This window comes from Rhinopithecus roxellana, chromosome 15, assembly GCF_007565055.1.
Source record: "Rhinopithecus roxellana isolate Shanxi Qingling chromosome 15, ASM756505v1, whole genome shotgun sequence".
NCBI classification, from domain to species: domain Eukaryota; kingdom Metazoa; phylum Chordata; class Mammalia; order Primates; family Cercopithecidae; genus Rhinopithecus; species Rhinopithecus roxellana.
This window is the reverse complement of record NC_044563.1, coordinates 68,971,254-68,986,003: the sequence shown is the minus strand read 5'-3', so window position 1 is coordinate 68,986,003 and position 14,750 is coordinate 68,971,254. Positions and strand designations below refer to the sequence as shown.

Here is a 14,750-nt window from a genome sequence, read left to right as displayed (position 1 = left end):
ACCACTTTGCAATATTAAGTCCTTTGTTCCTTACATTTTATTAGGTTATGTTCAAGAGATATTGCAAATAATCAGAAAGCTGGAAGAGCAGAATGGCAGGTCCTTACATTGCTCAGAGTCAGTATTAACATTCACTAGGCCAGTAGACATTGCTGAGCATTTACTAAGTGCCAACTAGGAGCTCAGGATATTGATATAAGTGTTCAGAAAATAATGTGACAAAGCTTAAACAAGGAATGCCCTATTATTTAGTCATTAAGAGAACAGAAGTAGTCAGACAGGCAAGTTGCTAGGAAAACTCTGCTAAACCATACTAATTTTGCTTGAAACTAGAAGACACAATTTGGTGAAGAATTGGTCTCTATGTGAAATGCACTGATCTGTGCCAAGAATCTGATCTCTATCACATAGCTTCAAATGATCCCACTGAAGAGAAACTCATGATGGACATCGGGGAAATTTCTCAGTGAAGACTTCTGTGTTCTTACCTTTTAAAAGTGAGTTGAATGGAATGGGGATGATGACATTTTGCAGGGTGATTTTTTTGCTCTCTCGCTATCGATACCCATTCTCATATCATTCTCTTTTAAATTAAGTAGATAAAATTTAGGCCATTTTGCTGCACACTTGGATGCATGCAGTGAGCCGTGACTCCATCAAAATGGAATCAGCCAAACACAGCAACAACAGTGCATGAGGGTGGAAGGTTGGGATGGATCGACATGCTTAGGAAAGCCTAGGAGAACTGCCTGAGCCACTGTCATTTCTGCAACACCTCCTGAATCACTGGAGGACTTGGGACATTCAGTGAGATCAAAACCTGCCTTTTAGCCTTTGGGCAATGTCATGCTCGCAGGCTTGAAAAGTAGCCAGAGATCTCCCTGTCAACAGCTGACAAGGGACTCAATCTTCCTTACAGCTGCTGTTGATCCATTGCATACAGTTTACGACAACATCTATGAGCAGGGGGAGGCTTTGTAATACAGCTCCCATTGTCCAGAACTGCTCCTGAAACCCAGCGCATGCAGAGCTGGGACTCATCTCACCATATTGTCTACTCATGAAATTATTAACGACAACCTCCTGTGGTTGGTGTTTGGCAGGGAGATCCTGTTTCACATGTGGCTGGCATATATTTGGCCAACAAACCCACAGCTCACCCCACAGAAAGACATGTGATCTTAATTATCCACTGGCTGAAAGTACAATATGTCTCAGAGCCTCCTCTCTACCCCATGGTTGATTGATCCATGGACAAGGGTCTTGTTAAAAAAGAAAAAACATAGGTGTCAAGGCTGGGCAAGATTCCAAACTAAGATCATCAATAGCAAGGTTTTCTGTGAGAATACAGCTCTAACCAATGCAAGATAGTTCAATAAGCTCGTGAAAACGTTACGTTAGATTTGGAAGATTGACGAATGGAAGGCCCCAGTGTTCATGATGGCATTTGGTCGCTCAAACTCTCTCAGCATTTCTTTCAATGTCTCATTAAAGTCTCTATTCAGGGACCACCTTGAAAATGCAACGAAGAAACAAACAGCAAGCATTTATATTTGTTTCCAGCTATGTTAGAAACCACTAGGCACAGCAGGCAAAGTACTCGTTTTTCAGCTGTTTTCAGATCTGTGGTCTCATTCCTCCTTGCTCCTAACAGCACCACGAGGGACTGCCACAGTTCTGTGGATTGTGTTTTATCTCACAGGATGAATCAAACATCTCAGGCACCCGTCACACTATCGTGAGGTTTTGAAAAGTGACACATTACTTTCCTAATTCAATTCATATGAAAAGTTGCAGAGATAAAGTTTACCTAGTAGTCATATTAAATGAATGGAAAGCAGATAGTCCTGTGTACAAAACAGCATACTGCTGCTGGTAAGAGTCAGCAGAAAGTTCTGACCCTCACCCACCACACACCTATCCCCAAGCTCCTACATATCGCCAAATCTCAGCAACTTAATATAGTTAAATTCCCTATAATATAGTAATTAAATTCCTCATATTGTATTTTTCTTTCTTTCTTCTTTAGTGCAAGTACCTAACCATGTTCTTTACACCATATAGTTAGGACAACCTGGAATAAAGCTTGAAGGCCCCACTGAATTAAGCAAACGTAAAGCAAATTGATGCTCAATGTCCTGGAAGAACAATGCACAAAGGCCTTCCACCTAGTTAGTTTGCATATTACCTTGGATGAAGACAGAAATCCTATAGCAATTTGCACTGTGAATTTTAGCAAAGTATTAACTGTTAGTAGAAGATTAGCTACCAAGAAAGAAAGAAGGAAAATTCTGAAGAATATTCTAAGGCTGAGGTAGAGCCCCCCAGAAAGGAACAAACTAGGAAGGAGAATCCCATCTCTGAGGCTGTTGTTGAGGGTGTGACGAGAGCCTGCTGGATGGGGGGAACATTTGCTGGGCTCTTCCAGGCCGGAGGTGATGCCAGTTGCCAGGCCAAGGGTAGTGGGTAGAAAACAACAAGCAGGAAATAATCTACTGGGTTGGCAGCTGGCTGGTGCTTGTGGGCAGGGAATCACTGGCCTGGGTCTGGCAACCTGAACGTGCCCCACACAGCTGGCCATGGAGAAGGCTGAGAACAGACATTCCTGCAACACTCTCCAGTGGGGAAGTAGAAACATTGACACAACCCAGCTCCAGTATCACAAGCTGTCAAAGAAGGTGGATTTGACGACTGTTGAGAAACAATAATCTGACAACAGTCATTGTTGGAGTTTTTTGTTTGTTTACTTGCCTGTTCTTTGCTTATTTTGGGCGAGTTGGAAAATACTCCCTGGACCCTCCATACACACTGCTTAGATCTAGAGGATAAAATAAACCAGCTAGCAAAAAGAGGCTGAGGTTTTTTGGACAGGAAAGCATAGTATTATTTCTCATCATTACAGGCAGACCGGTCACAATAGACCAGGTCACACCTGAGGGGCTGTGACCAAAGCCCAGGGGCAGGCAGAACATTGAAATTTGGGGATTAAATTCACGTTGATAAAGGTGGGTGTCGAGACTTCGCATCAGGCCTGGTCTAGACATCCATGTGTTTGAGGGGGCTTTCAAGTTTCTTCAGTGTGTGACTGATACTGGAAACATTTCCAGTCCCTGCATCAACATCAATAAATTCATCTTGAAGAATAAAGGCTGAGCATGGTGACTGTGAGCTACAGAGAGCTATAACCCTGAGCGCAAGTTTGAGCCCCATGAATGCCCTGCGATATATGTGAGTCAGTAAGTGCACCCTGGGGAAGGTGCCATATCTTCAATGCATACACTATGCATTGAGTGTAGAGGACGGAGCTGGCTTGACCATTCTGTCTACATCTGCCACTAGAAGCAGGTACCTACCTTCATCCCAACAGGCATGCACCCCGACTCCACCTTAGCGAAAAGTAAGCCTCTAGGGTTCTTGAGACAGGAGAAGGCTTAAGAGAGAAGTAGTGGAATTTTTTAAATAAATACAACACATTTTTATATTTTTAATAAGAAATAAATTTACAGAGAGAAAAATTAAAGTATTTCAAAAGAACATATTATAGTAGGTCTTAATTCAACCCCTTCTCCAATCCACCCAGTTTCACTCTCAAGGAACTATTGTATTATTAGAGTTTTGGTAGTGCTTCCAAAGATACGGTATGCATTATAACCACACACACACACACACACACACACATATATTCTATATATAATATATATATTATATACATATATATAAAATCTTATCCTGTTTCCACACAAATAGCATTCTACACACTGTTCTGTGCTTTGAGCTTTGTGGTTTTTTTTTTTAATTTTTGAGTTACACTTTAACCAACAAAGTATAAGCCATAGTGTCCTGTCTCCTCACACCTTATTAAACTTTTGCTAGTCTAATAGATGAAAGATTGAATCCTTCAGTTTGAATTTTTACTTAATTTATTCAAAGTAACACTTCATATTTTTGGTTAGGTTGAATATCCATTTGTATTTTTTTTTCTACTGTGACTTATCTATTTAAATTGCCTCCCATTTTCCCATTATGTTGCTTCTTGATTAAGAGATGTTATTTTTCTCTGAGTTAGGAGATCAAAATTTGTTTCTCTCATTTTTTCACTTGATTGGCAATTTTATTTACTTATTTATTTTGGTGATTTTTGTCATGCAGTGATTTTTAAAATGTATTTAAATGTGTTAGTCTTTTTAGTTTTAATTCCCTAAAGAGGCCTTTGGAACCACAATATTACAATGCATTTCCATGGTTCATCTAATAATTTAGTATCTTACATTTAAATATTTAATCCAGTTATGTATTTATTTTGGCTATAATTCATGAGGTAATGTTCTAACTTTATTTTTTTCCCATATGAATACACAAGTCTTTGTATATAGTTGTACGAAAAAATTTCTCCTCCAGGCCAGGTGCGGTGGCTCACACTTGTAATCCCAGTACTCTGGGAGGCCGAGGCGGGCAGATCACCTGAGGTCAGGAGTTCGAGATCAGCCTGATCAACATGTTGAAACACCATCTCTACTAAAAATACAAAAATTAGCCAGGTATGGTGGTGGGTGCCTGTAATCCCAGCTACTGGGGAGGCTGAGGCAGGAGAATCACTTGAACCCCGGAGTCAGAGGTTGCAGCGAGCCAAGATCATGCCACTGCACTCCAGCCTGGGTGACAGAGCGAGACTATGTCTAAAAGGAAAAAAAAAAATCTCTTCCAAATCAAGTTTAATGATACTTGTCTCAATGTTGTCAGTCCTGAAAAAATCTGTGCTTTTTAAACCTTTGTTTAGATTTTAAAATATGCTAGACTTCATTTTGAACTTTTTCCTGAAGCTGATTATTTGAACATTTTCTTGGACTCCTAATTATGTGTATGTTGAATCTGCTTTCTCTGCCTTCTCTAGATGTCGTTTTTTATCATGCATACTAAGATCATGTTAGTTTCATTTTACCGTATTTACATCTACCATTCCTATCTTCTGCCTTATTGGAAGTGACTTTTCTCCCTTTGTGTGCCTTGTTTTTTCACACTAATTTCTGTTATGTTTACATTTTTTAAATGTTTCTTTTTAAAAAAATTTTTGATACTCACATTTCACTTCTTTCTAGTGTGTAGTCATCTGACTCTTGTGTCATTACTTTGTGTTCTTATTTTATAGATTCAATTGCTTTATTACAGTATTTGTTTTTTAAAAAAAATCACGAGAAATATTTAAGATGATTTTGATCTATAGCCACATATTTCTGTTGAACATTATAAATTCACTAGTTTCTCTATATTTTCTTTGTTTTATAATGTTATTTTATAGATGTTGCACTGGTTCTTCTTAATTACTGATCTCTGAATTAAGTAAGTTTTTGCCAAAACAGTTATTTGGGGGAGAGTTTTATGGTAATAAGTGAGGATTATTTACATACCAGGAAGAATTTGTGTCCTGACCATGGCATTGTGAGTGAGTTTTAATCCCCAGCCAGTAAAATGTCCAGGCATAGGGCTGATTACAATAAGAGCCTTCTCATTTACTTCCGTCCTGAAGAAGATGCCAACTTCAACATTTTCAAATGAAAAGTCTCCTGGTGGTTTCTTGAGGAATTGATTGGAAATAAATAAAATAAATAGAGTTGTAGTATATCTTGTGTGCGTGTATAAGTCAGACTATAACTGATTCATAGGGTTTTGAAACAGGAATTGTATATTAAAATTGGCTAAAATATTTGTAACCAGCACAGTCACATTATCTCCGTAGACTGTGAAATAAAGATGTTATACTAGACCATTTAAGTGTTTCTTCTTTCCCTTACAGCATCCTAATTCACATAGCATTCTGTCGTACAATAGGAATAGTCAAGTCTCAATTATCTAAGATACTCTTTAAAAAAAAGTGTGCTACTTTCCTCTTGGGATATATTCTTCCATTAACAGTCAATAAACCCACAGATTAATGGAGAGACAAGAGAGATGCTGACAAAAATAATAAAAGGTAGGCCCTTTATATTTTTAGTTCACAACGAAATATTTTTCACAATAGCCAAAATCCATATCAAATAACTTTGATATCTAGGATTATTTTGTTTCTGGATGATACTAAATTAGACTTTGATCTGTATCATCATCCTTAATCATACCATCACTGTATCTGTCATCACTTTCTCTCCTGTCCTTAATCACTTCATCACTCTATTTCCACTAGCTTTTAGTTAATAGATGAGAACCTCTAAAGTCATGATAATTGTATCTCAAATACACTACATATTGTATAAATATATATTCTATTAGTCTGTCCTCACACTGTTATAAAGAAATACCTGAGACTGGGTAATGTATATGGAAAAGAGGTTTAATTGGCTCACACTTCTTCAGGCTGTACGGGAAGCATAGCAGCTTCTGCTTCTGGGGAGGCCTCAAGAAACTTAAGAAACTTACAATCATGGCAGAAGGCAAAGCTTGAGCAGGTGACTTATATGGCTGGAGGAGGAGCAAGAGAGAGAGGAAGGAGGCGCTACACACTTTTAAACAATCAGATCTCATGAGCACTCACTCACTACCATGAAAGGAGCACCAAGAAGATGGTGCTAACCTATTCACGAGAAACCACCCCCATGATCCAATCACCTCCCACCAGACCCCACCTCCAACACTGGGTATTACAATTCAATGTGAGATTTGAGCAGGTACACAGATCCAAACCACATCATATGTATGTATTTAATTAGGCTTTCAGAAGAGAGTGGTGACACCTAAAGTAATGACCTCTGCAAAGGAAGAGAGAGTAAATTTTGAGATTGATCTTTTTGGTGGACTAGGGGAGATGGAAGGGCAGAAAGGATCATAGGGTAATCTCATTAAGCAACAGAATAACATGCAAGCAAAACAAGTCTTTAAACTTAGAACCAATTTAAATTATCCAATTCTTCACCCACACACATTAAGCTAGGTGGTGTCAGGATTGAAAATAAAACAAAACTTTGTGTAACACATAATATGTAATCCATAAAGCTCCCAGAAAACAGATTCTAGTGTCTTAGGGCATGCTTCTCCAATACAATCATTCCGACACCATCATATTTGTGAAATCAAACGCAGAGGAATAGGGTGCTAGGGTTTAGATATGGTTTTCTTGGCCCCACCAGGTCTCATGTTGAAATCTGATGCCCAGTGTTGGAGGTAGGGCCTAATTGGAGGTGTTTGTTCTTGGGGATGAATCAGTCTTGAATGGACTGATGCCATCCTTGCAGTAATGAGTGAGTTCTCTCTCTTATTTTCTGAAAGAGTTTGCTCAAGAGCTGGGTGTTAAGAAGAGCCTGGCACATTCTCCCTCTCTTTTGATTTTTCTCTTGCTGTATAATCTGCACATGCCAGCTCCCCTTGCCCTTCTGCCATGAGTGGAAGCAGCCTGAGTCCCTCACAAGAAGCAGATGCTGGCACCATGCTTCTTGTGCAACCTGCAGAACTATGAGCTAAATAAACCTCTTTTCTCTTTGAATTACCAAGCCTGAGACATTCCTTTATAGAAAAACAAATAAATAAATACAGGAGGTACAAACATAAAGGGGTAGCATGAAGGAGTTATTTTGTAGTGATAGAAAATTCTGTATTTTGATTGTGATAATGATTATATGAATCTGTATATGGGACAAAATCGCATAGAGTCACATACATACATACCTGCATGAATACATGTAAAAGTACTGAAAACTAAATAAGATCTATAGTCCAGTTAACAGCAATGTACCAATGTCAATTTCCTTGTTCAATGTTGTACTATCATTATAATAAGATGTCATACTTGGGAGCAGCTGGGTGAATGGTGCAGGGGTTCCTAGGTACTCTCTTGCACACCACTCTGAGTCTATAATTACTTTGAAAGTTTTTTTAAGCTAAGGAAAAGTTTCTCTTATTCAATTATCACATCAACGTAACTTTCAACTGTTGACCTACATTACCACAGGGGTTAGCAGATTGGGAGAAGAGGGCTCCTCAGTCCTGGTGTCAACATGTTGTTTCTTGGCACCCCCACTGTTAACCTTGAGCAGACCTCCAGACCTACTCCAGTTGTGTAAAACCAAGTATCCTGTTCAAGATCTTTTCCTAGTCATCATCCTTCCCTAGTTAGATTGCCACTTGAAAGACGTTGGAAGCCACCATGAGATTGAGGAACTGTATACTACTGGTAGTTCAGGGACCCAGATTGAACAAGACAGAGAGGTCAGCTGGAGAATTATAAGGTCTTCTTAATCTTATCAAATGTTTTTCAAGGATGGCAAATTAAATTCTGTCACTAACTTGGTTTTATTTGTTTGTCAAATATTTATTCAGTGACTTCCCAGAAAGTCCTGAAACTTGTGTAAATGATTCCTGGTTGCCCAGTGCCGACAGGATAAATTCCAAATCATTGAGTCGCTCACATAAAGTCTTTCACAATATTTGCCCAGTCTGCCTCTCTAGACCCATTTTTTTTTCTTACTCCTTTCACCGTCATTCTTCTTCAGGTTACCCCTACCCCAGAGGATATGATGCATTCTATATCCATCCATGTACATTTACTTGCAGTTTCACAAATATTGCACCACCCAATGTTCCTGCTAATCACTGAGTTTGGAATCTTTCCTCTGCCATTCCTGGAATATCCCTTGTCCCAACACACACACACACACACACACACACACACACATTTAAGCACAGAAAACACATACAAATCTTTTAAGACCCAGTTCAAAAGTGCTTGCTTTGACATATTCCCTAACAAACCTTTGTGAGTTAGAATAGCCACTTCTTTTCAGCTCCTCCCATTAGGAGGTGGAGAGAGTTTTCCCCATTCTTGATTCTGGAATGGCCCATTTAATTGTTCTCACCAGTTGAATGCAGTAGCAGTGGCACTGTGTGACTGCCCAGTTTCCCTCAAGAGGCCTTGCAGTTTTTGTTCTCACTCTCTTGGAAACCTGCTGCCCCTATATTAAAAACCTGGGTCAATATGCTGGAAAAGCCACATGGAGGAGAGCCAAGACACTCAGCTGCAAATTCCATGTTACTGCCAAGTATGTGAAGGAAACTTTCTTGGAACCTCTGGCTGCAGCCAAAACACCATGAGTAATCCCAAGAGATGCCAACAGAAGAACTGTGTGGCTGAGCCCAGATCCCAGAACAAAATCATGAATAATACCTTTTGTTTGAAGGTTCTTTGTTTTGGAATGATTTGTTACACAGCACTAGACAACTGATATAGCCTCACCCCAACTCCAACCTCAAATAACTGGTCATTCTGAATTCTGAAAGAGCACAGCACTCTGTGTCTACTTCTATTATAAGATTCATATTTGACCATAATTATTTATTTCAGTATGTCTCTCCAGTACCAGACTTTGAGTTCCCTGGAACTAAAAACATTGCTTGGACCTCACACTGTACCTGCATACCTAGTAAGCACTAAAATAATAATTGGTAAAGCAATGAAAAACTAAAGGACTGGCCTTCCTCAGGTTGATCCTGTCTGAGTGTGTTCGTCAAACCCCAGGCAGAAGGAACTTTCACTTTGTATACTGGAAAGAATAGTGAACCTCATGCCTCAGTGGTGTGGCTCACCTGAGGTTAAGTTTAGCAGCAGTAATAAACTGGAACTTTTTAGAATGCTAAGATTCAAAGGCCTCAGATGAACAGTATTTTACTAGCTCTGCCAATCTAAAAGCCTAGGGAACTCTTTGCTTGCAAATAACAGCATGTAATTCCAAGCAAAATCCTGTAAGACTTGGCTTCTAGTCAAAATTATAAAAATAAAAACATTTGTTTTTTACAATTCCTCTCTAGAGTTTTGTTCAGCATTATCCAGATGAAGTTGAATTATTCACTGTAACCTATAGTTATTTGCATATAACTGGTGATATGGCTGAAAAAAGCAGGATCTTATCAATTATCTTCAAATCATGATTTTTCCAGTTTAGAACCATATTTTGCATATATTTTAGCTGGACTAGTCCAACTATTGAATCATTAAGTAATCCATTTCTAAGCATGGATATTAAATTACTTTTTTACATTTAGTTAAGGTTGCATTATTGCATTTAGTACTATTTTCATCATATGTGTTACTGTTAACATCATGTTATCTTTAAAATAATCACTAGCATGAAGTTGGAAGGCAAAGAAAGATTGAGTAAGAGACTTGGAAGAAGAAATTTTCAATTCTTGTTTTGCTTTGTCAGTGACTTGCTCTTAGTCCCTTTTCATCTTAAATATTTGTCCCTAGTTTCTTTACTGGCAATGCCTTTTAATGAGAAAAGAAATGTTTTAATTAACCACAACAGTATTTGTTTATGTTAATTTAAAACTTACAGCATTTGCAAAATTTTAACTATAATCAAAATCAACAGCTAGCCTAATTTTTAAAAAGAATTCAGAATGCCTTATTGATATCTATTGGAACGTTTCATATTTGTGATCCATTTTACTTTCTACTGTTGAACAGCAGATCCTTCTGGTTCAAGAAAGGCTACAAATCCTTATTATGTTGCTGTATTTTTGGCAAAATACAAACCGAACTCCATATTAGTGAGCCTGTATTTATTTGCAAGAAAATTTAATCCATATGATTTTTGAGTCATTGTCACTTACAGTAATACAAGCAAATCATGCTGCATAAGTGCTACTTGATTTCCAAGACTCCTTTTGAGCCATCTTTTGAGGTGGTCTTTTTTATTTAGGACAAGAAGGTTTATTTTTACTCGTTGAAAAAAAGGCTCAAGTTTGAGTAAAAATATGGGCATTCATCACAACAGAGGATGAAAAACAGACTTCTTCAGACAAGTAACAGCATAAGTGTTGAGGAGTGTTCTAGACAGATAGAGTGACTCAGCTGTGAGGTGTACACTTTCTGGGCAAAGATTAACCCTCCTGCCAGCATAGGCCAACAGTAATAAGCAAGTCAACTTTTCTTTTCCACATTGTCCAATGTAGATAACTGGTGACTGAATTAAAAATACAAATCGAATTATTGTAAAGTGAATGTTTGTTGATTTTGTAACGTTTATGTAGGTGGGAGAGCCAGGGTTTGAATCAGTCTTGTGTTCTCTGTTGAACTGGGTGCTGAATGGAATCCACCTAAACTGGCTAGTCCTCAAACTTCATACCAGAGCAATGAATCACCTTTAAAGCTAACTCAGGGAGCATATTGGCTCCAAAGACCATTAACCCTGGGAACTCCCCAACTGAAAGGTGGGACTGTTGAGATTTAGAACTGCTGGCTTGGAGTTGTGAGTCATGTTTGAATGCCAACAACCTGGCATAAATCACGGAAGCACTTGAATTTCACATTCATTGCTTACAACAGTGTGGAAATTGCTCAACATTTATGGCAGACATGCATTCCACAGATATAAAAATAAAACTTTATTAGAAATCTTGATCTTAAATTTAGACATTGAGAATTAAATTCCAGGAGAGTCAATCTTTCTCAAACCATAAATAAGAAATAGAGTGGTTCCACTGTTTAACTTAACATTTCTTTTTCATAATCTATATGGCCAAAAATCTTAATCAAAAGACATGACATTTCGAGACAAAAAACATAGATTTAAGACCCTACGCTGCTGATCTCTAGTTAACTGATGTTGGAAAAACACAAAACTCTCTACTTTAGCTTAGTTTTTTCAGCCTAATGTGCATCATAGGGTTAACATCAAGATCCAATGAGGTACTATGTCTAGAAACCTTTTAGAGTCATTCATTTATTCTTTGGATTATATGTGCAAAATTGAGAAAAAGGCACAAGCACAAAACTTCATGTGACTAAAACCCAGGAATCTCTGAATATTTTTAACCTCTGTAGGAAAATGTTGTAAGATCTATAACACTGCATTTCAATCTGTTTCCAGGCATTAAGAACAACTATTTATTTGCCTCATAACCCAAATTCATGCTCCCCAATAAAAACTGAGTATCTAACATTAGGGTATAAAATGCCAGCTGAAAGAGTATTGACGACCATATACAATGAAGAGTCATACTTCCAAGAAGAAAGCCAATGTCCCACTTCAGCATCAAATCTAAGACACTGCATTTCGCTTTCTCTGTACCAATATCATAATTTGTTTGTTAATCTCTTGGTTTTATTTCAAAAACAAAACTATATTTAGAGAGGAAACAAATTTTACCAGCTGCTGTTGGATGCAAAAGATCTTTTTCGTTCTTGGATGCTTTATATTTGGACAGAGAAAGGTACATATTTAAACCATATGTGAATTCAATGTAATGCATTCGCTTTGATTGTGCCAGAGTTCCTAGAGGGCTCCAGAAATCAAAGGATGTGGCTGGTCACCCTAATTTTGGAGACATGAATGCCTTTGTTCATAGTAGGAATCCAGAACAGAACGTAGCAACTTCTGATCCTCATGATTTCATTTACTCCATCCATAATCATCTGTCCTAATTCCAGATGCTAGTTTCGTTTACCGTACGGTAGCAAAATCAGTCAGTTTTCATTTTCTCAGGAAGAGAGGAGACTACTGTCAGGAGGAAGAGGAAGGCAGAGTAGAATGATAAAACCATGTGTGTGAAACATGGCTGCTTAGCCCAGTACTAGCAATAGCAATCATTTTGCTATCTCTCTTCTATGTCTATTAAGTGAGAGTTTGGCTTGGTTGATTTCTAAGATCTTTTTTATGTCTGACAGTGAGTAATCTTATCAAATTCTTGAATTAGGCCACCACATAAAGATGAATTAGTGCAAAAATGCTATCATAAATGAAGGTATGGCACAAAAGAAATATAAAGGAGGGAAAGAGAGCTATACCATTTTGATGCAATCATGATCATGATTTTGACTTCAGTATACTCTGGAATCTACCAATCAAATTACAATATCTTCTCCCTAAGGCAGGCAATTCAGTAGTGGACATAAGAGAACTAGTGTATCCGTCAGGATCCTCCATAGATAAAGAACAAAGAGAATATGTAAATTCACCTTTGTTTGTTTGATTGATTGTTTGAGATAGTTGCCTCATCCCACAGTTGTGAGGACTGTCAAGTCTGAAACACATATGTAAGGCTCTCAGTGTGGAAACTCAGGTAGGATTTGATGCCACAGATTTGATGCTTGGGCCTTGAGACAGAATTCCTCCCTCAGGATAGCCCTTAGGCTATTCTTCAACATATCAAAGGTTCAACTTACTGTGCTGTTCAGCTTTCAATGGATTAGATGACATTCATCCACATTATCAAGGGTAATACCCTTTACTTAAAGACAACTGCCAAAAGAAGACATTCATACAGCCAACAGACACATGAAAAAATGCTCATCATCACTGGCCATCAGAGAAATGCAAATCAAAACCACAATGAGATACCATCTCACACCAGTTAGAATGGCGATCATTAAGAAATCAGGAAACAACAGGTGCTGGAGAGGATGTGGAGAAATAGGAACACTTTTACACTGTTGGTGGGACTGTAAACTGGTTCAACCATTGTGGAAAACAGTGTGGTGATTCCTCAAGGATCTAGAACTAGATGTACCATATGACCCAGCCATCCCACTACTGGGTATATACCCAAAGGATTATAAGGCATGCTGCTATAAAGACACATGCACACGTATGTTTATTGTGGCACTATTCACAATAGCAAAGACTTGGAATCAACCCAAATGTCCATCTGTGACAGACTGGATTAAGAAAATGTGGCACATATATACCATGGAATACTATGCAGCCATAAAAAAGGATGAGTTTGCGTCCTTTGTAGGGACATGGATGCAGCTGGAAACCATCATTCTTAGCAAACTATCACAAGAAGAGAAAACCAAACACCGCATGTTCTCACTCATAGGTGGGAACTGAACAATGAGATCACTTGGACTCGGGAAGGGGAATATCGCACACCGGGGCCCATCATGGGGAGGGGGGAGGGGGGAGGGATTGCATTGGGAGTTATACCTGATATAAAAGATGAATTGATGGGTGCTGACGAGTTGATGGGTGCAGCACACCAACATGGCACAAGTATACATATGTAACAAACCTGCACGTTATGCACATGTACCCTAGAACTTAAAAGTATAATAATAATAATAATAAAGACAACTGCATCAGCAAAATACCTTCACAGTAACACCTAGACTAGTGTTTGATTAAATAACCTGCTTTTCAGTTGAGTTAACTCAGAAAACTAACCATAACAACTAGTCTAGTGATAAGTTAAAAACTATTCCCTTTTCAATAAAACATTAGGGATTCCGCAAAATAGAGTTAATGCTCTGAAATCTGTCGGAGTTTGTAGCAGATTTTACATTTCTGCCAGTCAGTGTCGTTTTCTTCAAGTATCTAGTTTTCACATTATTTAGTTAAAGATGCCCAAACCACTTGGTTGATTGAGCAGATGACTTTGTTTCCAATGGCATTATATAGGAATATTTTAATAGGAACTTGTTCACAAGTCCACATTTATGCACATTTTTGAATATTTAAAAAATTACAGAATTTTTTAAATCAAGGGGCATAAACATGTAGAATCTTAGAACTGCATGGGCCTTCAAGATTATGTCGCTCTACTTTTCACTCAGTGCCACAATATCTTCTCCCTTAATGCTGAAGTTTTTAGTAGAATATTCCTGATGATGGGTAGATTACTATTTCAAAAATCAGCGGATTCTAAGTTTTAAACAGCTCATTATTGGAAAGATCTTTCACAAGATGGCCTGTGTCTATCAACCTGATAGTTCCATCCATTGACCATCTCTCTGCTCTGTGAAGACATGTATGATAATCTATCATCTC

At 38.2% G+C, this 14,750-nt stretch overlaps 1 long non-coding RNA gene across 1 annotated transcript in view; it reads left to right on the top strand.

Moving 5' to 3' along the window:
* The first annotated feature begins 9,226 nt into the window (after positions 1-9,226).
* Positions 9,227-14,750, top strand: part of LOC115893476 — a 29,653-nt gene continuing 24,129 nt past the window's right edge. Inside the window, exons 1-2 of the long non-coding RNA XR_004053472.1 lie at positions 9,227-9,404; positions 12,114-12,195. This is a non-coding gene — a long non-coding RNA (uncharacterized LOC115893476). The remainder of the gene's footprint in view (positions 9,405-12,113; positions 12,196-14,750) is intronic.